This window comes from Bubalus kerabau, chromosome 2 (genome assembly GCF_029407905.1).
Source record: "Bubalus kerabau isolate K-KA32 ecotype Philippines breed swamp buffalo chromosome 2, PCC_UOA_SB_1v2, whole genome shotgun sequence".
In the NCBI taxonomy this organism is placed as follows: domain Eukaryota; kingdom Metazoa; phylum Chordata; class Mammalia; order Artiodactyla; family Bovidae; genus Bubalus; species Bubalus kerabau.
Window position 1 is genome coordinate 184,404,996 of NC_073625.1, and position 24,731 is coordinate 184,429,726.

Here is a 24,731-nt window from a genome sequence, read left to right on the forward strand (position 1 = left end):
CACTGGCAGGCGGATTCTTTACCGCTGCACCACCTGCTTAGGTATAAGCTGCGGGGAGGCAGGGGTCTTGATCTTCTTTGTCTTCCCTATGGTGCTGTGCATCAATGATTACATACAACACAGGGTGCTTCCTGCCATAGTTTTGCCTCTCAGGAGTCCCTTTCCAGGTTGGGCCCAGGCTCTGGAACCCTTCCTGGCCCCCCTCTCTCCAAGATCCTAGGGCCTCTAGTGCCCTTGGTGCTCAGCCCTCGGCGTGCCTGCCACACCACGGGTGCAGGTGGGCACTGTGCCCACCTGGATGTGTCTCTGCAGCCTTTGATGGTGCTGCTGTGAAGTGGGCGGTGCAGGCAGGTGGGACGGCACAGGAATTCTCTGGATAAGTAGGCAGAAGTTGAACAGCTAGGTCATATGGTAGTGCTATTCTTAGTTTTTTGAGGAATCTCCATACTGTTTCCCATAGTGGCTGCGCCAAAATGCAGACACATCGACAGTGTATGAAGGTTCTCTTCCCTCTGTATCCTCTCCAACATTTGTTGTTTCTTGTCTTTTCCTTAACAGCCATTCTAACAGCTGTGAGGTGCTATCTCATTGTGGTTTTGATCTACATTTCTTTAATAATTAGTGATATTGAATATCTTTTCATGTGTTTGTTACCCACATGCATGTCTCCTTTGGAAAAAATGTCTCTTCAGATTCTCTGCCTATTTTTTAATCAGGCTGCATAGATTTTTTATTGTTGAGTTATTTGAGTACTTTCTGTATTTTGGATACTAGCAACTTATCGGAGAAGGCAATGGCACCCCACTCCAGTACTCTTGCCTGGAAAGTCCCGTGGATGGAGGAGCCTGGAAGGCTGCAGTCCATGGGTTCGCTGAGGGCCAGACACGACTGAGCGACTTCACTTTCACTTTCCACTTTCATGCAATGGAGAAGGAAATGGCAACCCACTCCAGTGTTCTTGCCTGGAGAATCCCAGGGACGGGGAAGCCTGGTGGGTCGCCATCCATGGGGTCGCACAGAGTTGGACATGACTGCAGTGACTTAGCCGCAGCAGCAGCAGCAGCAGCAGCACCTTATCAGATATATGATTTGCAAATATCTTTTTCCATTCAGGAGGCTGCCTTTTCACTTTGATGATGGTTTCCTTGGCTATGCAGAAGATTTTTAGTTTGATGTAGTCTCATTTGTTTATTTTTTATTTTTCCTTTGCCTTTGGAGTCAGAGCCACCAAAAAAAAAAAAAAAAAAATGCTGATCAGTGAGATTAACACCTATGTGTTCTTCTAGATTTTTATGGTCTCAAATCTTCAATCTATTCTGAGTTAATTTTGTGTGTGGTATAAGACAGCAGTCTAATTTCACTCTCTTGCATGTGGCTGCCTGATTCTCCTGGCACCATTTACTGAGGAGATGTTCTCCATTGTATGCTCTTTGCTCCTTTGTCATAAATTAATCATCTATATGTGTGTGGGCTTTTTCTGGGCTGTCAATTCTGTTCTATTGACCTATGTGCTTCTTTATGTGCTGGTACCATACAGCTTTCATTACTATAGTTTGTAGTATAGTTTAAAACCAGGGAATATGACATCTCTATCATCATTCTGTGAAATATGCCATTGGAAATTTCGTACAGATTGCATTCAATCTATAGATTGCTTTGGGCAGTGTGGACATTTTGACACAATACTGACTCTCCCAATTCAAGAACACAGAATATCTGTCCATATATTTGTATCTTATTTATTTTCTTTCACTTGTATCTTAGAGTTTTCAGTGCACAGGTCTTTCACTTCCTTGGTTAAATTTATTCCTAGATATTCTGCTCTTTATGCTGCAATTGTAAATGGGTTATTTTCTTAATTTCTCTTTCATTATTAATGTATAAAAATTCCACAAATTTCTGCATATTGCCTTTTTTTAATCCTGTGAATTTATTCAATTGATATTAGCTCTAACAATTTTTTTGTTGTTGAGTCTTCCAGTGCAGTTCAGTCACTCTGTCATGTTTGACTCTGCAACCCCATGGACTCCAGCACACCAGGCTTTCTCCTGTAGTTTATATCTAGTGTCATAGCATTGTGGTTAGAAAATATGCTTCATATGATTTTAATTTTCTTAGATTTACTGAGGTTTGATTTGTGATATGGTCTATCCTGGAGAATGTTCCATGTGCACTTGAGGAGAAAGCATATTCTTCTGCATTTGGATGGAATGTTCTGAAGATATCAATTAGATCCTTTTGATCTAATGTGTCATTTAAGACTAGTTTTTCCTTGTTAATTTTCTGTTTGGTGATTTGTCCATTGATGTAAATGGGATCTTTAAGTGCATTACCATTATTGTGTTACTGTCAATTTCTCCTTTTATGTCTGTTAGTGTTTATCTTATGCATTGAGGTGCTCCTATGTTGGGTGCATAGATAATTACAATTGTTATGTCTTCCTCTTGGATTGATCCCTTGATCATTATGTAGTGTCCTTCCTTATCTCTTGTAATATTCTTTATTTTAAGGTCTATTTTGTCTGATTTGAGGATGGTTATTCTGACTTTCTTTTGATTTCCATTTGCATGAAATGTCTTCTTCCATCCTCTCACTTTCAGTCTGTATGTGTCTCTAGGTCTGAAGTGGGTCTCATATAGATAGCATATATATGGTCTTCTGTTTGCACCCATTCAGGCAGTCTGTGTCTTTTGGTTGGAGCATTTAAACCATTTACATTTAAAGTAATTATTGATATTTATATTCCTATTGCCATTTTCTTAGTTGTTTAAGGTTTGTTTGTTTGTTTGTTTGTTTGTTTTGTAGGTATTTTCCTTCTCTTGTGTTTCCTGACCATTTAAGTCTCTTTAACATCTGTTGTAAAACAGTTTGGTGATACTAAATTCGCCTTTGTTTGCCTATAAAGTTTTTGATTTCTCCATCAATTTTGAACGAGGTCCTTGCTGGGTAATCTTGGTTGTAGATTTTTCCCTTTCAGTATTTTAAGTATATTCCATCATTCCCTTCTGGCTTTCAGAATTTCTGCTGAAAGATCCTGTTAATCATATGGGATTTCCTTTGTATGTTACTTGTTGCTTTTCCCTTGCTGCTTTTAATATTCTTCCTTTGTGTTTAATCTTTGTTAGTTTGATTAGTATGTATCTTGGCATGTTTCTACTTGGATTTATCCTGTATGGGACTCTCTGCACTTCTTGGACTTGATTAAGTATTTCCTTCCCATTTTGGGAAAATTTTCAACTATGATCGCTTCAAAGCTTTTCTCAGACTCTTTCTTTTTCTCTTCTTCTTCTGGGACCCATGTAATTTGAATGTTGGTGCATTTAATATTGTCCCAGAGGTCTCTGAGGCTATCCTCAGTTCTTTTCATTCTTTTTCCTTTATTCTGCTCTTCAGCAGTTATTTCCACCATTCTGTCATCTGGCCCATTTATGGATTCTTCTGCCTCATATATTCTGCTATTGATTCTTTATAGAATATTTTTAATTTCAGTAATTGTGTTGTTCATCTCTGTTTATTCTTTATTTCTTCTGAGTCCTTGTTAAATGTGTTAATTGATTCTTGCATTTTCTGCATTCTATTTTTGAGGTTTTGAATCATCTTTACTATCATTATTCTGAGTTCTTTTTCAGGTAGTTTGCCTATTTCCTCTTTGTTTATTCGGTCTTGTGTGTTTCTAGCGTGTCCCTTCATTTGCACAATATTTATCTGCCTTTTCTTTTCTCTTTTTATCTTATTGTATTTGAGGTCTCCTTTTCCCAAGCTCCAAGGTCGAATTCCTTTTTCCTTTTGGTTTCTGCTCTCGGTGGGTAAGTTTGGCTCAGTGGTTTGTGTAGGCGATGTGCTGGGTGTGACTTGTGCTTGTGTTCTGGTGGGAGGAGGTGGTGGGTATTTTCTCCCCCTCTGATGAGCAGGGCTGTGTGAGGTGGTAACCCTGCCTACTGATAATTGATTTGTGGTTTTTTCTTGTTTGTTGTTTAGGTGAGGCATCCTGCATTGGGCAGTTGGGTGGTCCCAGTCTTGCATACAGGTGGAGGCCTTTGGGGGAGTTCTCTCTTATTAAAACTCCCTATGTTTAGAAGTTCTTTGTCAGCCTAGGGTTTTGCATCAGAACTCCTACTTCAAAGGCTCGGGGCCTGATCTCTGGCTGGGGAACTGAGATTCCACAAGTGATTTGTTATGGCATTAAAGGGGATTAAAACACACAGAGAAAGACAAAAGACAAAACAAGAAACAAAAAATGAACCCTAGACAAATGGTAAGTACAAAATCAAGCAAATAATAACAAAAATAATGGAATATACACACACACATATACACACATAAACAAAACCAAAACAGCCCAAAAGAAGAAAGTACAAGAGACTAACCCAGCAAGCAAAGGAAACTAAAAATGATATCAACCAGTTAAAAACAAAACTAACTAAAACACACAGGAAAGCAAAACCAAAGCAAGGTACCAACTGGAGGATAAAGCAGCAAAAACAAAACAAGCTAACAACCATGGTCAGAAAAAGGAAGAAAAGAAAGAATAGAAAATCAAGATTAAACAGAGGTAGATTAAAAAAAAAGATTTATATATATTAAAGAATAACTGCAGCAGTAAAGAGCAATAAGAAAAGCAAACAAAAGAATAAATATGGCAAAAAATAAAAATAAAAAAAAATAAAATTAAAAAAAAAATTTTTTTAGAAAAAAACCCACAGAATCACAAAAAGCCAATGTAGAAGCAGAAGCAAATAAAGGAGATAGAAATTGTAATTTAGAAAAAATTCTCAGGATGCTTGGGGCTGGTGCACTGGGATGACCTGGAGGGATGGTACAGGGAGGGAGGTGGGAGGGGTCTTCAGGATGGGGAACACGTGTACACCCATGGCGGATTCATGTTGATGTGTGGCAGAACACATACAATTTTGTAAAGTAATAAATAAATAAAAGTGGTTTACAAAGGAAAAAAAATTCTCAAAAGCTTAAATAGATTTAATACTGCTAATAAAATCAACAACTACAGCAACAGAGGGGAAAAAAAGAAAGAAAAAGAAAAAAAATCCAGAAGCAGCTACAGAACAAGTCAAAACATAAGAATGGTGCACTGGGACGACCCAGAGGGATGGAATGGGGAGGGAGGAGGGAGGAGGGTTCAGGATGGGGAACACATGTATACCTGTGGCGGATTCATTTTGATATTTGGCAAAACTAATACAATTATGTAAAGTTTAAAAATAAAATAAAATTAAAAAAAAACACAGAAGAAAAAAAAAACATAAGAATAATAATAAAATGTTTTTTCTTGGATCTCAGCTGTCAGAGTCCTTTCCCTTGCTGTGAGTCACATTCTACCTCACCTCCCTAGGATGCCATCCAATACTGCACTGGTCTCAGACCTGCTGTGGGGGCAGCTCAGACTCTAATCTGATCTTATTTCTGCATGTTCTTGCCTCCAATGTCCACAGCTGCCAGAGCTAGTGAGTTTTCTTTTGTGGGAACTCTCATTGTCCTTTTACATATTCCATAGACACTCTGCCTAGTTGATCATGTGGATTTAACCTGCAGCTTATATAGCTGGTAGGAAGGTTTTGGGTACTCTTCTTTAGCCACACTGCCCCTGGGTTTCAATTGTGTTTTTATCTCCACCTTTGTATATGAGTCATCCACAGGGGTGTGCTCCTGAGGTTGCCCAGGAGGACTTGGGCCTGCCCCAGTGAGGACCAGGTGTGGAAGTGGCACAGCTGCTTGGATCACAGGAACCCTTACAGCACTAGGTATGCAGGGGAGCTGGCAGCTAGGGCAGCAGGAAATATGGTGCTCTTATGGTTTTTTCCTAGTCTTTGGCAGCTGTGTCTCAGTGGGAATCCACTGTGAAGGTGGTGTGGTTGCTTGGATCACAGGGACCCTGGCAATGCCTGGTACACAGGGATGAAGGCCTCTATTATCACAGAAGATATGGTGTTATTAGGGGTTTTTTTCTGGCCTCTGACAGCTCTGCCCTAGTGAGGATTGAGTGTGGAGGTGGCACAACTGCTTGGTTCATGGGGACTCTGGTGGGGCCAAGTGTCCAGAGACACTGACTGCCTCAGCCATAGGAGCTATGGCCTTATAGAGTCTCTTTATAGCCTCTGCTAGCTGGCAATCAAAGGGCCTCTTTGACTGGTCCTTCTCTGTTGCTTGGCACATCAGACATTTAAATGGCTACCCTGGCTGGGGTCCTTCTCTATTGCTTGGTGCTTCAGGCACTTAAATGGCCACCTGACTTGTGGTAGTTTAGTCGCTAAGTTGTGTCCAACTCTTGCAATCCATGGGCTGTAGCCTGTCAGGCTGCTCTGTCCATGCCATTCTCCAGGCAAGAATACTGGACTGGGTTGCCATTTCCTTCTCCAGGGGATCTTCTTGACCCAGGAATCCAACCCGGTTCTCCTATATTGCAGGCAGATTCTTTAGCAACTGAGCTGTGAGGGGAACCCAAAAGTGAGACTGTTAGTCATTCAGTTGTGTTTGACTCTTTGTGACCCTGTGGACCCCAGGCTCCTTGGTCCATGGAATTCTTCAGGCAAGAATACTGGAGTGGGTAGCCATTCCCTTCTCCAGGGGATCTTCCCAACCCAGGAATTGAACCCAGGTCTCCTGTGGTCCTCCACTATTGCTCCATGAGTTAGGCACTTAAAGGACCACCCTCTGTGGGGTCTTCTTTATTGTTCAACTGCCAGTGCTGATGTGGCTATAGTGATGACTCCACCCCCTGCACATGACTCAGTAGTATGGCTTTGCCTCCGTGGCTGCCTGATTTTCCTCCACAGGCATTTCCCACCACAGCCTCCTCCCTCACATCCCCTCGTGCCATCTCCTGGTAGTCAAAAGCAGACCTTGCCCTGGAATTGCTCTTCAATCCCTACACTCCAGGTCCCAGGAACTGCACTTTTTAGGGGACTTGCGTCCCTGTCCAGGGTATGTAGGGCTGTGGCAAGGATTGTCTGTGTGATTCGCATTCCATTCAACTGTCACAGATCAGCTGCTTCACTCTCCAACAGCCTCAAGTGCTTCTCCTCTGTCCCAAACAATTGCCCTGGTTTGGGGACTGATCCTTCAGTTCCCCCATCCCACTCCTGCCCCAGGTGCAGGTCCTGTCCTGCTCACCCTCCTCTTCTTTTTTCCCTTCTTTCCTTTATTCTACCAAGTTTTTGCATCAGTCTATATATTATTTTCCAGTGGTCAGGTATTCCTGCCCACTCTCAACTGGTGTTCTTCAAGATCTTCTGTGTCTGAAAGTATATTCCTGATATAACCTTGCAGAGAGATGTACTCCATGTCTACCTACCCCTCTGTCATCTTGTTCTCAATTATCCAAGCTGACTTTTAATGTGATGCTTTCATTTTCTGTCACTGCTTATAAACTCATTCATTCATCCCCATATTTCTCCACTCTGTCATGCACCTATACAGTGGACAGTGAGTCAGAAATAATAAAAATAATAAACATAGCAGCCAACTTTCTCTGTGGTGGTTTAGTCGCTAAGTCGTGTCTGACTCTTGTGACCCCATGAATTGTAGCCTGTAAGGCTCCTCTGTCCAAGGGATTCTCCAGGCAAGAATACTGGAGTGGATTGCCATGCCCTTCTCCAGGGGATCTTCCTGACCCAGGACCCAGGGATCAGGCAGGTGTCTCATGTTTCCTGCATTGGTGGGTAGGTTCTTTACCACAAGCACCACCTTGGAAGCATTTTTATTTACCAGCCACTGGCCTGGGTACTCACTAGACTTCAACTCATTGATCAGCATCCCTGCAAGGTAGACATTACCATTATCTCTACTTCCATTTGAGGAAGCTGATACAGTAAAGCTTGGTAGGTTCTTCAAAGTCATGTAGCTGCTGAGGGGTCTAGCTAGAATCTGAATACAGATCTCTTTGGGCTCCTAAGGCCCTCAGGATCTTTTGCATTTACCCTAATAGCTTATCACTAACTACTATAAATTATGACATAGTGGCTATTAATGCAAATTCATATTGGAATTTACCTTGATGGGTTTTATTTTTTTTTCATTAAATCTATTTATTTTAATTAGAGGCTAATTACTTTACAATATTGTATTGGTTTTGCCATACATCAACATGAATCTGCCACGGGTATACACGTGGTCCCAATCCTGAACCCCCCTCCCACCTCTCTCTCCATACCATCCCTCTGGGTCATCCCAGTACACCAGCCCCAAGCTTCCTGTATCCTGCATCGAACCTGGACTGGCGATTCATTTCTTATATGATATTATACATGTTTCAATGCCATTCTCCCAAATCATCCCCCCTCCCTCTCCCACAGAGTCCAAAAGACTATTCTATACATCTGTGTCTCTTTTGCTGTCTCCCATACAGGGTTATCATTACCATCTTTCTAAATTCCATATATATGCATTAGTATAATGTATTGGTGTTTTTCTTTCTGACTTACTTCACTCTGTATAATCAGCTCCAGTTTCATCCACTTCATTAGAACTGATTCAAATGTATTCTTTTTAATGGCTGAGTAATATTCCATTGTGTATATGTACCACAGCTTTCTTATCCATTCATCTGCTGATGGACATCTAGGTTGTTTCCATGTCCTGGCTATTATAAACAGTGCTGCGATGAACATTGGGGTTCACATGTCTCTTTCAATTCTGGTTTCCTCGGTGTGTATGCCCAGCAGTGGGATTGCTGGGTCATATGGCAGTTCTATTTCCAGTTTTTTAAGGAATCTCCACACTGTTCTCCATAGTGGCTGTATAAAATTCTAGCAGTCAAAATCCAACAACACATTAAAAAGATCATACACCATGACCAAGTGGGCTTTATCCCAGGGATGCAAGGATTCTTCAATATCCGCAAATCAATCAATGTAATACACCACATTAACAAATTGAAAAATAAAAGCCATCTCAATAGATGCAGAGAAAGACTTTGACAAAATTCAACACCCATTTATGATAAAAACTCTCCAGAAAGCAGGAATAGAAGGAACATACCTCAACATAATAAAAGCTATGTGACAAACCCAAAGCAAACATTATCCTCAATGGTGAAAAATTGAAAGCATTTCCCCAAAAGTCAGGAACAAGACAAGGGTGCCCACTTTCACCACTACTATTCAACATAGTTTTGGAAGTTTTGGCCACAGCAATCAGAGCAGAAAAAGAAATAAAAGGAATCCAAATTGGAAAAGAAGAAGTAAAACTCTCACTGTTTGCAGATGACATGATCCTCTACATAGAAAACCCTAAAGACGCCACCAGAAAATTACTAGAGCTAATCAATGAATATAGTAAAGTTTCAGGGTATAAAATCAACATACAGAAATCCCTTGCATTCCTATACACTAATGTAGAAAATGAGAAAATAGAGAAATTAAGGAAACAATTCCATTCACCATTGGGTTTTATTTTTTTTTTAAGTTTGTCTTGTACGAAATTGATAGAGGCAATATAGGAAAACTTTTGGGGTGAAAAATAGCTTTTATTATCTCTCCTCAAGATTTGCACACTGAATTCATTTTAAATATAACATGATTTCTTAAATTTTGCATAATGTGCTATGCATATAAGTTAAATAAGCAGGGTGACAGTATATAGCCATGACGTACTCCTTTCCCAATATGGTACCAGTCCGTCATTCCATATTCAATTCTAACAGTTGTTTTTTGACCTGCATACAAATTTCTCAGGAGGCAGGTAAGGTGGTCTGGTATTCCCATCTCTTTCAGAATTTTCCACAGTTTGCTGTGATCCACACAGTCAAATGCTTTGGCATAGTCAATAAAGCAGAAGTGGATGTTTTTCTGGAACTCTCTTGCTTTTTCGATGATCCAACGGATGTTGGCAATTTGATCTCTGGTTCCTCTGCCTTTTCTAAATCCAGCATGAGCATCTAGAAGTTCTTGGGTCACATACTGTTGAAGCCTGGCTTGGAGAATCTTGAGCATTACTTTCTTAGCGTGTGAGATGAATGCAATTGTGTAGTAGTTTGAACATTATTTGACATTGCCTTTCTTTGGGATTGGAATGAAAACTGACATTTTCCAGTCCTGTGGCCACTGCTGAATTTTCCAAATTTGCTGGCATATTCAGTGCAGTGCATTAACAGTTGAAGCACAAGCTGGAACAAGACTGCCATGAAAAATATCAATAATCTCAGAAATGCAGATGACACCACCCTTATGGCAAAAAGTGAAGAGGAACTGAATAGCCTCTTGATGAAAGTGAAAGAGGAGAGTGAAGAAGCTGGCTTAAAACTCAACACTCAGAAAACTAAGATCATGGCATCTAGTCCCATCACTTCATGACAAATAGATGGGGAAACAATGGAAACAGTGACAGACTTTATTTTCTTGGGCTCCAAAATCACTGCAGATGGTGACTGCAGCCATGAAATTAAAAGACACTCGCTTCTTAGAAGAAAAGCTATGACCAACCTAGATAGCATATTAAAAAGCAGAGACATTACTTTGCCGACATAGGTCCATCTAGTCAAAGCTATGGTTTTTCCAGTTGTCATGTATGGATGTGAGAGTTCAACTATAAAGAAAGCTGAGCACTGAAGAATTGATGCTTTTGAACTGTGGTGTTGGAGAAGACTCTTGAGAGTCCCTTGAACTGCAAATAGATCCAACCAGTCCATCCTAAAGGAGATCAGTCCTGAATATTCATTGGAAGGACTGATACTGAAACTCCAATACTTTAGCCGCCTGACGTGAAGAACTGACCCCTTGGAAAGCACCCTGATGCTGGGAAACATTGAAGGCAGGAGGAGAAGGGATTACAGAGAATGAGATAGTTGGATGGCATCACCAACTCGATGGACATGAGTTTGAGCAAGCTCCAGGAATTTGGTGATGGACAGGGAAGCCTGGTATGCTGCAGTCCATGGGGTTGCAAAGAGTCGGACACGACTGAACTGACTGACTTCTTAAATAGTGTATTAATCTCACAAAATAATAGCCTTACATATTCAGCACCCAGAGGTTGTCCTTCCTGGTCTTTTCATCCTCAACAATGTTGTATAAGCCCATTATCCAATTTCAGTGCTTGCTCTGAATTTCATCTTCACTTTTTTTGCAGGCAGAATTTCTCTCTTCCATGGCTGGGAGGACAGTTACACTGTGTGGAGTCCTTTCCTCATTGTCCTGTGACTGTTCTTTTGTGTATTTCTCCTCTAAATGTCAGAGAATATATGTTAACACCAAGAACTTCCTGTCATCATAAGTGAGCAGGAAATCTTTAAGCCCTCAAAGGAGTCTGAGACTCTCTGGGGACTCTGACTTTTATTCATGAGAGAAGAATCATGTCCCATCTTCCCACAAAGCAGGGCTTCTCAAACTTGAACTTATCAGAGTCACCTGGAGACTTAATAAAACATGGAGTATGGGACCCACTCTCAGAGTTTCTGATTCAGAAGCTTTAGCAAGAATACAAGTGATTTGCCTTTCTGAGTTCCCAGGTGATGGAGATACTGCTGTTCACACTGAGAATCACTGCCCCAGAGTCTTGGGGGAGGAATGCTAACCTGAAGGAATGCTAATCTTGGACAGTACTTTTTTTAATAACAAAAGAACTAATGTTTGGGGGGCAATTATCTAGAGAAATTAAGGAGAATAAAAACATCTGGAGAGCAGGGAAAAAATTACTTCATAAAGTGTAGTCACCCAAAGAAGCATGCATTTGGCTTTGGGTTTATATTCTCAGTGAGGATCTTGATTTCCAAAGTTTGTTTCTCCTAACCACTCAATGTAGTTGAATGGACCTGTTATGTAGACTATTGGTGCCTCTCCTGACACAGTGAATGTTAGGATTAGATAAGCCACAGTGACTCCTGAAAGGATTGCAGACCACAAGCTGTCAATAATCTACATGCATTTGGTTTCAGGCTGGGATGGGGTCAATCAGTGGGCACTGTGAAGGTTTGATGGTGCAGAGGGTGCTATGCAAACTCAATGTAAAGTCCAAAGTGAGATTCCCACGGTTGATTTTTTGCTACATAACATGCAGTATCCTCATGACATAAAACTGATGGCCCAGGGAAGTCAAATTTACACTTTAAGATTGGCAACTCATTTTCCTTCTGCAGCTCACATGGAAAGCTTTCTCTAACTTTGCAGAATTACTGCAAGCAGAAACCATATGAGTGATGATGTCATCAATAATTGTCATTATCTTGGATCCCATAGACCAGTTGAGGAATCCTGGGAAGCAGTGCTGCTTCCATGCTGGCTGTGGGATTCACATAGGGTAATTGTGAGTGAGCACACCTCAGCTCTCCAAGAAGAAGAAAACTAATTCTTGCCTTTTTCTTTGCTATCTTTGTCCAGCAAGTAGTCTTCTTACATTTGGCTACTAGGGAAACCCCTCTGCTTCCTCTAGAGTCTCCTTTTGTACCTTTAAATCTCCTCTATGGTCTCCTAGACTGGCATCATAAGCCCGGGCCTGGATCTTGGTGATCCCACAAGCCTGTGGGATCTTGGTGATGTAGTAACCTCATCTGTGGTTGTTGTTCAGTTGCTCAGTCATATCCAACTCTTTGCCATCCCATGGACTGCAGCATGCCAGGCTTCCCTGTCCTTCACTATCTCCCAGAGTTCACTCAAACTCATATCCATTGAACTGACGGTGCCATCCAACCATCTCATTCTCTGTCGTTCCATTCTCTTCCTGCCTTCAATCTTTCCCAGCATCAGGGTTTTTTCCAATGAGTCAGTTCTTCACATCAGGTGGCCAAAGTATTGGAGTTTCAGCTTCAGCATCAGTCCTTCCAATGAATATTCAGGACTGATTTCCTTTAGGATGGACTGGTTGGATCTCCTTGCTGTCCAAGGGACTTTCAAGAGTCTTCTCCAGCACCACACTTCCAAAGCATCAGTTCCTAAGTGGTCAGTGTTCTTTATGGTCCAATTCTCACATCCATACATGGCTACTGGAAAAGCCATAGCTTTGACTAGACCTCATCTGTAGAGGGAAGGTTTTGTATTGATTAATCTCCAAGTTCCTTCCAGTTCTACTAGTCAATGATTCTCACTCATCTCTTATCTTTCCTTTGTTTCTGAAAGTAAAGCACCCCTCCCTGCATCCTCATCCCTTTGCAGGGTGCTCTCTGCTCACCTTCCCTCAGCTGCTGCTGCTGCTAAGTCGCTTCAGTCATGTCCGACTCTGTGCGACCCCATAGACGGCAGCCCACCAGGCTCCCCCATCCCTGGGACTCTCCAGGCAAGAACACTGGAGTGGGTTGCCATTTCCTTCTCCAATGCATGAAAGTGAAAAGTGAAAGTGAAGTCGCTCAGTCATGTCCAACCCTCAGCGACCCCATGGACTGCAGCCTTCCAGGCTCCTCCATCCATGGGATTTTCCAGGCAAGAGTACTGGAGTGGGGTGCCAGATCCCCACCCAAATGCTTCTCTTCTCATCCAAGATTGACCCTGACAATCATAGACATCATTCAGCCACATATTGTCTCTCCCACCTGAGTGCCCCCCAGGAAAGCAGCTCCTCATGTCTACTTAATTTCAAAGATAACTTTCAAAAGATATATTTAGTGACAATTAAACTGAGTCTGTGTATACAGGCCCTCTCCCACATACATTCACAAGAATATGGTACCTCTCCTATCTCCATGTAAGTACAAGAGAGGAGGGCAAGTGACCTGGAACTGAGTGAGAATTCCAAGAACTGACATATTACTGCTGAAAAGAAGCTCTAGGTGTTTGACCTGATCTCAACACATTAAAATAGGCCAGTGCAGGCACTCAACCTTCAGCCTTCCTGGTCAGGGTGCCCTGGGCCTGTTTACCCATATGGGAAGCCACAAGTACCAGCTGGGTTTGAAGGCAGCTACTGGGACCAGACCTACCACTTCTGCTTATTTCCAGCTAGCCTTCATTCCAATCACTCTTCCACCCAACACAGAACTACTGACTGTAAAATCCCGCCCTGACCCCATCTTTTTGGTATTCACACAGGTTGTCTTCACTATGTGGTCCTGGCCTATATTCTCAGCAATGTCTGGTCGCACCTTCTCAATTATCAACATTCTGAGCACCTTAAACAAAAGTGTCCTAGACTTGTCTCAACTCTTAAGCATGAGGCACTACAACACTATGAACCAAATCCTCAATATGCCAAATGGCCAGTTTGCTGAAGTCAAATAACCAGAAAGTCAATCCACCAAATAATATAGTAGCCCCCAAATTAATTCTCTACCAAATATTTTTATTTAGCAAAAATAATTTTTTGAAATGTATTTGTGTTTTATTGATATTATTTTAAAACTTGAGAAGATTACTGCATTTTTTTTAAGCTTGGCTGCTTATGAAATTTAGTTACCAGTTACCATACACTCCTCTGAACATCAAATGTAGCCATCAGAAGACTAACTCTTCTTGGTCTTGTCTCTCAAATGTGTATATGGGACGGGGGGCAGTGATGTTACTAGCTCTTAAAGTCCTAATTTCTTCATAGGCCAAAGGACTAGGACTTGCCATTTTTAAATGACAAGAATGAATATGTGGAGTGTAGGGTTATGAGTGATTTTTAGTGTCACCTCCATAATTTTTTATATTTTCTAAAAAGAATATGTATCACCTCTATAATCAGGAAAAAATTACAATAAATATTAGTAAAAACATAGTAATTTTTTAAAAAGCCAAGCCTGCATGATGCCTTGGAAGAATTCATATTCACACAGAAAACTATGACACCTAGTATTGTATAAATTTCAAATTTTGAAGAATTTAAAATGTGTAAAGATGCTTAATTTAGGGAACTGATCAGAAACACTTTTGAGTAAGATATCTGCTGAGTCTGTGCTTTATGTTTATGTATAATTTTGTTGAAGTATGGTTGATTTACAATGTTGTGTTAACTTTAGGTATATACCACAGGGACTGAGTTATCTATCTATAGATATATACAGATAGATAGATATTCTTTTTCAGATTCTTTTCCCTTATAAGTTATTACAAAATATCACTCATAGTTCCCCATGCTATTTGTAGATCCTTATTGGTTATCTATTTTGTATATGTGTTTGGTTGCAAAGTCATGTCAGACTCTTGCAACACCATAGACTGTAGCCTGCCAGGCTTTTCTGTCCATAGTGTTTCCCAGGCAAGGATACTAGAGTGGGTTACCATTTCTTTCTCTGGGGGTTCCAGGGGATCTTCCCAACCCACAGATCAAACCTTCATCTCCTGCATTGGAAGGGGATTCTTTACCACTGAGCAACCAAGAAAACCGTATTTTATATATAGTAGTATGTATATGTTGATCTCAACCTCTTAATTTATTTCCCCCACCATAAATTTGTTTTCTAAGTCTGTGAGTCTGTTTTGTAAATAAGTTTATTTGTATCATTTTTTTTTTATTCCACATGTAAGTGATATAATATGGTACTTGTCTTTCTCTTTCTGGCTTACTTTACTTAGTATGGTAATCTCTAAGTCCATCCATGTTCCATTTGTATGTATTTTATATATATATATATATATATATATATATATATATATAATCTCACATCTTCTTTATCCATTCCTCTGCTGATGGACATTTAGGTTGCTTCCGTGTTGTAGATATTGTAAACAGTGCTTGCTGTGAACATTCAGTTCAGTTCAGTTGTTCAGTTGTGTCCAACTCTTTGCAATCGCATGAACTGCAGCACACCAGGCCCCCTTGTCCATCACCAACTCCCAGAGTTTACTCAAATTCATGTCCATTGAGTCAGTGATACCATCCAACCATCTCATCCTCTGATGTCCCATTCTCCACCCACCTTCAATCTTTCCCAGCATCAGGGTCTTTTCAGATGAGTCACCTCTTCACATCAGGTGGCCAAAGTATTGGAGTTTCAGCTTCAACATCAGTCCTTCCAATGAATATTCAGAACTGATTTCATATAGGATGGACTGCTTAGATCTCCTTGCAGTCCAAGGGATTCTCAAGACTCTTCTCCAACATCGCAGTTTAAAAGCATCAATTCTTCCATGCTCGACTTTCTTTATAGTCCAACTCTCACATCCATACATGACTACTGGAAAAACCATAGCCTTGATTATATGGTCCTTTGTTGGCAAAGTAATGTCTCTGCTTTTTAATATGCTATCTAGGTTGTTCATAACTTTCCTTCCAAGGAGTAAGCATCTTTTAATTTCATGGCTGCAATCATAATCTGCAGTGATTTTACAGCCCAAAAAAATAAAGTCTGTCACTGTTTCCACTGTTTCTCCATCTATTTGCCATGAAATTATGGGACTGTATGCCATGATCTTTGTTTTTTGAATGTTGAGTTTTAAATCAGGTTTTTCGCTCTCCTCTTTCACTTTCATCAAGAGGCTCTTTAGCTCTTCTTCACTTTCTGCCATAAGGGTGGTGTCATCTGCATATCTGAGGTTAATATTTTTCCTGGCAATCTTGATTCCAGCTTGTGCTTAATCCAGCCCAGTGTTTCTCATGATGTACTCTGCATGTAAGTTAAATAAGCAGGGTGACAATATACAGCCTTGATATTCTCCTTTTCCTATTTGGAACCAGTCTGTTGTTCTGTGTCATGTTCTAACTGTTGCTTCCTGAGCACATACAGATTTCTCAAGAGGCAGGTCAGGTAGTCTGGCATACCCATCTCTTTCAGAATTTTCCACAGTTTACAGTGATCCACACAGTCAAAGGCTTTGGCATAGTCAATAAAGCAGAAATAGAACTCTCTTGTTTTTTTGATGATCCAGCAGATGTTGGCAATTTGATCTCTGATTCCTCTGCCTTTTCTAAAACAAGATTGAACATCTGGAAGTTCATGATTCATGTATTGCTAAAGCCTGGCCTGGAGAATTCTGAGCATTACTTTACTAGCATGTGAGATGAGTACAATTGTGTGGTAGTTTGAACATACTTTGGCATTGCCTTTCTTTGGGATTGGAATGAAACTGACCTTTTCTAGTCCTGTGGCCACTGCTGAGTTTTCCAAATTTGCTGGCATATTGAGTGAAGCACTTTCACAGCATCATCTTTTACAACTTGAAATAGCTCAACTGGAATTCCATCACCTCCACTAGCTTTGTTCATAGTGATGCTTCCTAAGGCCCACTTGACTTCACATTCCAGGATGTCTGGCTCTAGGTGAGTGATCACACCATCGTGATTATCTGAGTCATGAAGATTGTTTTTGTACAGTTCTTCTGTGTATTCTTGCCAACTCTCCTTAATATCTTCTGCTTCTTTTAGGTCCATACCATTTCTGTCCTTTATTGAGCCCATCTTTGCATGAAATGTTCCCTTGGTATCTCTAATTTTCTTGAAGTGATCTCTAGTCTTTCCCATTCTATTGTTTTCCTCTATTTATTTCCACTGATCCCTGAGGAAGGCTTTCTTATCTCTCCTTGCTATTCTTTGGAACTCTGCATTCAAATGGGTATATCTTTCCTTTTCTTCTTTGCTTTTCACTTCTCGTCTTTTCACAGTTATTTGTAAGGCCTCCTCAGACAGCCAGTGTGCTTTTGATGGTCTTGATCACTGTCTCCTGTACAATGTCATGAACCTCCCTCCATAGTTCATCAGGCACTCTGTATCAGATGTACTCCCTTAAATTTATTTCTCACTTCCACTGTTTAATCGTAAGGGATTTGATTTAGGCAACACATAAATGGTCTAGTGGTTTTCCCTACTTTCTTCAATTTCAGTCTGAATTTGGCAGTAAGGAGTTCATGATCTGAGCCACAGTCAGCTCCTAGTCTTGTTTTTTTCTGACTGTATAGAGCTTCTACAACTTTGGCTACAAAGAATATAATCAGTCTGATTTCGGTGCTGACCATCTGGTGATGTCCATGTGTAGAGTCTTCTCTTGTCTTCTTGGAGGAGGGTGTTTGCTATGACCAGTGTATTTTCTTGGCAAAACTCTGTTAGCCTTTGCCCTGCTTCATTCTGTACTCCAAGGCCAGATTTGCCTGTTACTCCAGGTATCTCTTGACTTCCTACTTTTGCATTCCAGTCCACTATAATGAAAAGGACATCTTTTTTGGGTGTTAGTTCTAGAAGATCTTGTAAGTCTTCATAGAACCATTTGACTTCAGCTTCAGCATTACTGGTCAGGATATAGACTTGGATTACTGTGATATTGAATGGTTTGCCTCAGAAATGAACAGAGATCATTCTGTCGCTTTTGAGATTGCATCCAAGTACTGCATTTCAGAATTTTTTGTTGACTTATGAGGGAAACTCCATTTTTTTAAAGGATTCTTGCCCACAGTAATAGATATAATGGTCATCTGAGTTAAATTCACCCATTCCAGTCCATTTTAGTTTGCTGATTCCTAGAATGTTGACGTTCACTCTTGCCATCTCCTGTTTGACCACTTCCAATTTGCCTTGATTCATGGACCTAACATTCCAGGTTCCTATGCAATATTGCTCTGTACAGCATCGGACCTTGCTTCCATCACCAGTCACATCCACAGCTTGGTGTTGTTTTTGCTTTGGGTCTGTCTCTTCATTCTTTCTGGAGTTATTTCTCCACTGATCTCCAGTAGCATATTTGGCACCTCCTGACCTAGGGAGTTCATCTTTCAGTGTCCTAACTTTTTGCCTTTTCATGCTGTTCATGGGGTTCTCAAGGCAAGAATACTGAAGTGGTTTGCCATTCCCTTCTCCAGTGGACCACATTTTGTCAGAACTCTCCACCATGACCCATCCGTCTTGGGTGGCCCTACACAGCATGGCTCATATTTCATTGAGTTAGACAAGGCTGTGGTCCATGTGATTCGATTGGTTAGTTTTCTGTGATTGAACATTGGCGTTCCTGAATCTTTTTAAATTAGAGTTTTGTCCAGATATACACCCAGGAGTGTGATTGCAGGAATGTATGGTAACTCTATTTTTAGTTTTTTAAGGAACCTCTATACTGTTCTCCCAGAGAAGGCAATGGCAACCCACTCCGGAACTCTTGTTTGGAAAATCCCATGGACAGAGGAGCCTGGTAGGCTGCAGTCCAACAGTGTAGGAAGATTCCTTTTTTGGCACACCCACTTCAGCATTTATTATTTGTGTACTTTTTGATGATGAGGCTGTCCTTTTTGTTAGGTTTTTGAGAAAATTTTGCAGGTGCTGCAGGTAAAGACTTGATTCCCATGCCACTGCCCACAGGGAGGAGGTTTTCCTTGGGTAATCTGATTCCGATCTGTCATAGTACTGCTTTTGATTACAGAAGAGACCCAAGAGGACTTGGAGCTCTAATAATGAATAAGTTAAGCAAGCTTCATTAGAATCGCAAAGAGGTTCTGACATTCCCCCAAACTCCAGAATCTCCAGTTCAAGCTTAATTTGAAAAAGAGAATATTTTATTTTGAATTAAACTAATAAAGTTTAAAGGGAGAAAAAACAACAACTGCTTGGGTTACAAAATCGTTCCCAAGAGTCTTGGGCTCAGATTCAAGGGCAAAAGGAGGCCAAGTATGTATTCATTAACTTTGTTTTGGATGGAATGTGAGCCTTTGAGGTTCCTCTGTCCTCCTGGACAGGTCAGGTGAGGCCTCAAGTGAACTGATTATAGTGCTCACCACTCTTTCTTGGCATCTGCCCACCAGGAGACTGAGGACATCACGTACTCCCAAGCCAGTTTTCAGCAACAAATGAATGAAAATCATTCAGACCTCTGTCCCCACAATGAGACTTGAACCAGGAAAACTAATACTATGGTGAACTTGCAGACATAGTTCCAGTGGAATCAGAAAACCTTGAAATGGGGAGGAAGACCAAAGGCCAGCTGGGTTCAGCCAGCATTATGCAGGTGTCAGCCCTCATGCTCCTGGCTTCAGCTTAAGTACTTCCAAGGAGGGGAATTCATCCTTACTGTAAGGTATCCTCATAAGGATATGCTAACCTAGACTCCATTTGCCCTAGGCCATCTTGGCTCACACCTATTGTCATGGTTTAATTATTAACACTGTTCTCTTTCATTTTCAAGTGTCCAAATTAGGACAATATATTTTACAGTCCCTTCATGATAATAAATCACTTTCATAGCTGACATTTATCAAGTGCTGATCATAAGCCAGGCATTCATGAGCTTGGTGCTGTCAACACCATCATCACAGTTCATCACAGATTATCATCATCATCACCAGACCAAGATCCACACCTCCTGAGTCAGAGTCAAGATGTAATAACAGGCTTCTGGATTCAGAGTCAGAGCCCTAAGCTTTTCCTCTCTTATCTCTAAACTTCACTACCTCTGGACTTCTGTTTTGTGTACCTAATAAGAAAAACATCCATATCCCTCTCCAGATGTCCCCACCACTGACTTTCTCTTAAGTGCTCAGTTGAGGGAGGAGACTGATATCTGAGGGCCTTGTATATCTCAGGTGCTATGTTACCTAATAAATCAAGAGCTGGGCTCTGAGAGCTCAACTAATTCATCTGCACTCATGTTGACAGCAAGTTGTGGGACTAAAATTCAAACCCAAGTAGACCTGATATTGGTACTTGCCTTCCTACAGTATACCATTTTCCCATCCCCATTGCATTCAGTTTCTACAAACCTTTGCAGATTAGAAAAACTGGAGAATAATTCTTCCTAAATGTAAACTGCAGTAACTGCTCAGTAAGGTCAGGAAGAAAGCGACCCTTTCCATATGTTGATAAATTGACTTCTGTATCTTTTTCCCAGCTCAGGAAAACCTATGACATCCATCTGTGAGTGTTTATCTTCATACTCCTCGACCACAGAATCTGAGCAACTTACAGTATTCATGCCTCACACTTCCCTGGGCACAGACCTTTATAGTTCATGTACCAGATATGGATAACAATCAGATAAAAATAGCTGATATATATTCATTTATTCATCCATTCAGTGAATAACACTTTCAATGCAAACAATAATAATAAAAAGCTAATATGTATCTATTCACTCATTCAAATAAATATGTATGTATTCATTCATTTACTGAGCCCTTACTATATGCCAGACACTCCTCTAGACCCTGGAGCATCAGCTGTGAATAAAGGGACAAAGCCCTGTTATCATGGAATTTACCTGTTCCTACATAAAATAATAACAGCAACAGTCCTATGAAGGAAAAAATCTTGACAGGGTGAGGAATAAAGAGTGATGGGAAGGGATGGGTGCTAATTTAAATAAGGGTTCTGGGAGGCCCTTTCTGAGCTGAGGCCAGAATAAAGTATGGGCATAATCCATGCAGAGAATTGTAGGAAAGCAGTCCAGGCAGAGAGCAAAGTGACCACCCATACATACTGTCCTATGCTGAAAACTGTGCCAACGAACCATCTGATTTCATTCTAACAGAACCCCTGAGGGAAAAGCGTCGTATTTCCATATTTTCTGCTAAAGACCCGAACCTTGAAGTGACTTGCTTAAATGCAAGCCATTTTCAAGTGTGCAAAGTTAAACCCAGGCCTCCTGACACCCAGATGATGTCTTCAATGTAGCTCCTGGGCACTTCTGTGCCTTTGCCTGTGGGTGACACCTACCAGGCTTTCAACACAAGATTTACAGGATGACCAGGAAGCAACCTCTGTACAGCCTGCATCATCCATCTTATTCTGCATCTGGTTCTGACCTTTTGTTACATATTTTTGATTATAGAAGTGGCCCTCGAGGGCTTGGAGCACTAACAATGGATAAGTTAAGGACACTCATGGGCCCATAAGGATGGGAAGTTTAACTCTCCATGTCCCAGGCTCACCAAGCAAGCCACAGACAAACAGGAATCTTTGATCTGAGGCCAGGCCTGGAATAGATGGAGTAGGAAGAACAACATACTGGGAGTCTCCCCTTGTGCCACTCATTCCCTCTGCCCCACAGCCCACCCATTATGCTTTCCCAATGCCCATTGTTATTCACACTGAGATCAACTCAGTGTCTTAAATATCTTTACTCTATACCTCTTTTTCCAGTCTACTTCCAGGACCCCAGTCCAAGCCAGTCAATGACTATAATCATCTTTTTGTGGACATTGATTAGATGGGAGAGAAAAGAAGAGAAAGGAGCATTTCCTAAGCATCTCCATGTGACTGATGCTGTAATTTTATTGGTACTCATTATGCACATGATAATAAACCAGTGGAGTGGATAGTATTATCACCATTTCACAGAAGAGGAAACTGAGGCTTGAGGAGGTCACCCTGCTTGTCCTATACCAGGCCCAGCATTTGGAGCCTCATGTGTGATTCTTTTTAAAATTAATTTATCTTCATTTTTAATTGAAATATAGTTGATTTAGAATATTTTGCTAACTTCAAGTGTATAGCAAAGTGATTCATTATATATGCTTTTTTTCAGATTTTTTTCCCTTACAGATTATTATAACGTACTGAATATAGTTCCCTGTGCTATACAGTAGGACCTTGTTGGTTATCTATTTTATATGTAGTAGTGTGTATATGTTAATCTCAAACTCCTAATTTATCCCTCTCCCCTTTCCTCTTTGGTAACCATAAGTTTTTATGTCTGTAAGTCTATTCCTGTTTTATAAATAAGTTTATTTGTATCATTTTTTTAGATTCCACATATGAGTGGCATCATATATTATTTGTCTTTCTCTGTCTGACTTCACTTAGTAAGATAATCTCTAGGTCCCTCCATGTTTCTTACTCAACATTATATAGCAAGAGTGAAGCATGAAGCTAGGGTACAAGTCAAGCGGCTTCTGCAGTGGTCTGAGGGAGAGGGAACACCCCTCTGAGGTTAGCTTCTCCAGGGTGAGGGGTGAGTATGAATTACTGCATACATCTGGCAGTGTTTAGTGCAGGATCAAGTCCAGCCTCTGTCATTTATAGGAGGCAGCAGAGAAGAGATGGACTCTGGCTGTACTGACTGGATTCAAATCTCAGCTCCTTTACTTCCTGGCTGTGGAACCTTGAGCAAGTCACCTAGCCTCTCTATAGTGGGCTGAATGGTGGCCACCCCCAAAATATGTGTGCATCCTCAACCCCGCAGTCTGTGAATGTGACCTTATTTGAACAAAGAGTCTCTGCAGATCTAGTTAAGTAAGGATTAGCAAGATGCAGAGGTCATCCTGGGTTATCCATATGGGATAAGTCCAATGACAAGTGTCCATACAAAGGAACCACAGAGGAGGGACACAGACAGGAGAAGGCCACAAGAAGGGGGTGGAGTGATGCAGCCACAGGCCAGGGGACAGCGGCAGGCACCAGAGTCTGGAACAGAGACAAGAAATAGAAATCGCCTTCAGAGCCCCTGGAGGGAGCATGGCCCCCACAGACAGCTTGATTTCAAACTCTGCCCTTGAAACCATGAGAGAAGATGGTTCTGTTTTTTTATGTCAATTTGTGGTAATTTGTTATAGCAGCCCTAGCAAACCAATACACTCTTTATACTTCATTTTCTTATCTGCAAAATGGACGTAATACTTACTTTATAGGGCTGTTATGAGAATTAAATTAATCAGTACACTTAAGTCATTTCAGAGCAGTAGCTGGCACACTTAAAGTAAGTGCTCTTCCTTCAGTAGTAGTATTATTCTTTGACAGTTGTGTGACTTAATTATCTCTGAGCTTCTGTCTCTTCACCGGTTAACTGGTAATAAAAATACTTGGTCTAATAACCTGAAAGTTGGAATCTGCATCCTTCACTTAAAAGTAGTCCAGGGATTTCTCCCATCCTCCTCTTCCTGTAGACTACTAGTATCAAGTTGCCAGCCTCACTGACAATGAGTCACCCCCTGCCAAAGGCGAGGATGGTTGAAAAGCTGCCTTGTGCCCTTGACCTGACCCAGGGCCCTCCCCTGGGCAGCAGCTGCTTGGAGATGCAGCTCTTCCTCTTTCTCCGGATCGCCATGTGGTATCCCTCAGGTTGGGATGAGGAGATGGCCTCTGGGCCAGGAGGCAAAGGTGCAGAATACACAGGCAGTCCTTAAATCCTTCTCTGAACATATCTTCATCCCTTACTAATGAAGTCAGAGAAAGGGTAAAAGCCTGTAATTACACTGGAAGTAATTAGAACACTGCTTAATAGAAAGCCGGAGACAGGAAGCCCAAGCAAACAGATTACCCATCATGCCTGTCACTTGAAATCATTCTTGCTGGGCTGGTCCTTCAGTAGGTCTCCACTGGGGAGCTGGGGACCCGACTGAGTTTATGTAAAATGTGCATGCACACATGTGTTGCTGTTCTCTCTCCTGAATATCTGAGAAAGCTTCTAAGCTGCTACAACTTTACTCTTAATCCAAGTCTAAATCAGCAGAATGGATTCATTTTAAAACCCTTTTCTAAAAATCCTTTAAATCTGATCATACTGTGCTGAAATTCAACATGAAATGTTGACGTGTAATTCTCACTTCTAGCTCAGTGCTTATCACTTTTAATGTACATGCAGGTCACCTGGGGACCTCATCAAAATGCAGATTCTGGCTCAGCAGGTCTGCAGTGGGCCCTGAGAGTCTGCCTTTCTAGCCATGTAGGCTGTGCTGCTGCAACTGGATAGTAGCCAGCTAGGATGAGGAGGCAATGGTGACCCACTCCAGTACTCTTGCCTGGAAAATCCCATGGATGGAGGAGCCTGGTGGGCTGCAGTCCATGGGGTCGCTAAGAGTCGGACACGACTGAGCGACTTCACTTTCACTTTTCACTTGCATGCATTGGAGTAGGAAAAGGCAACCCACTCCAGTGTTCTTGCCTGGAGAATCCCGGGGATGGGGGAGCCTGGTGGGCCGCCATCTATGGGGTCGCACAGAACGGACAACTGAAGTGACTTAGCA

General features: G+C 41.3%; 1 protein-coding gene across 1 annotated transcript in view; it reads left to right on the forward strand.

Moving 5' to 3' along the window:
• The window catches only part of CPNE4 (copine 4), a 260,051-nt gene that overhangs the window by 16,525 nt on the left and 218,795 nt on the right, over positions 1-24,731 (forward strand). The gene's annotated exons all lie outside the window — the stretch shown is intronic.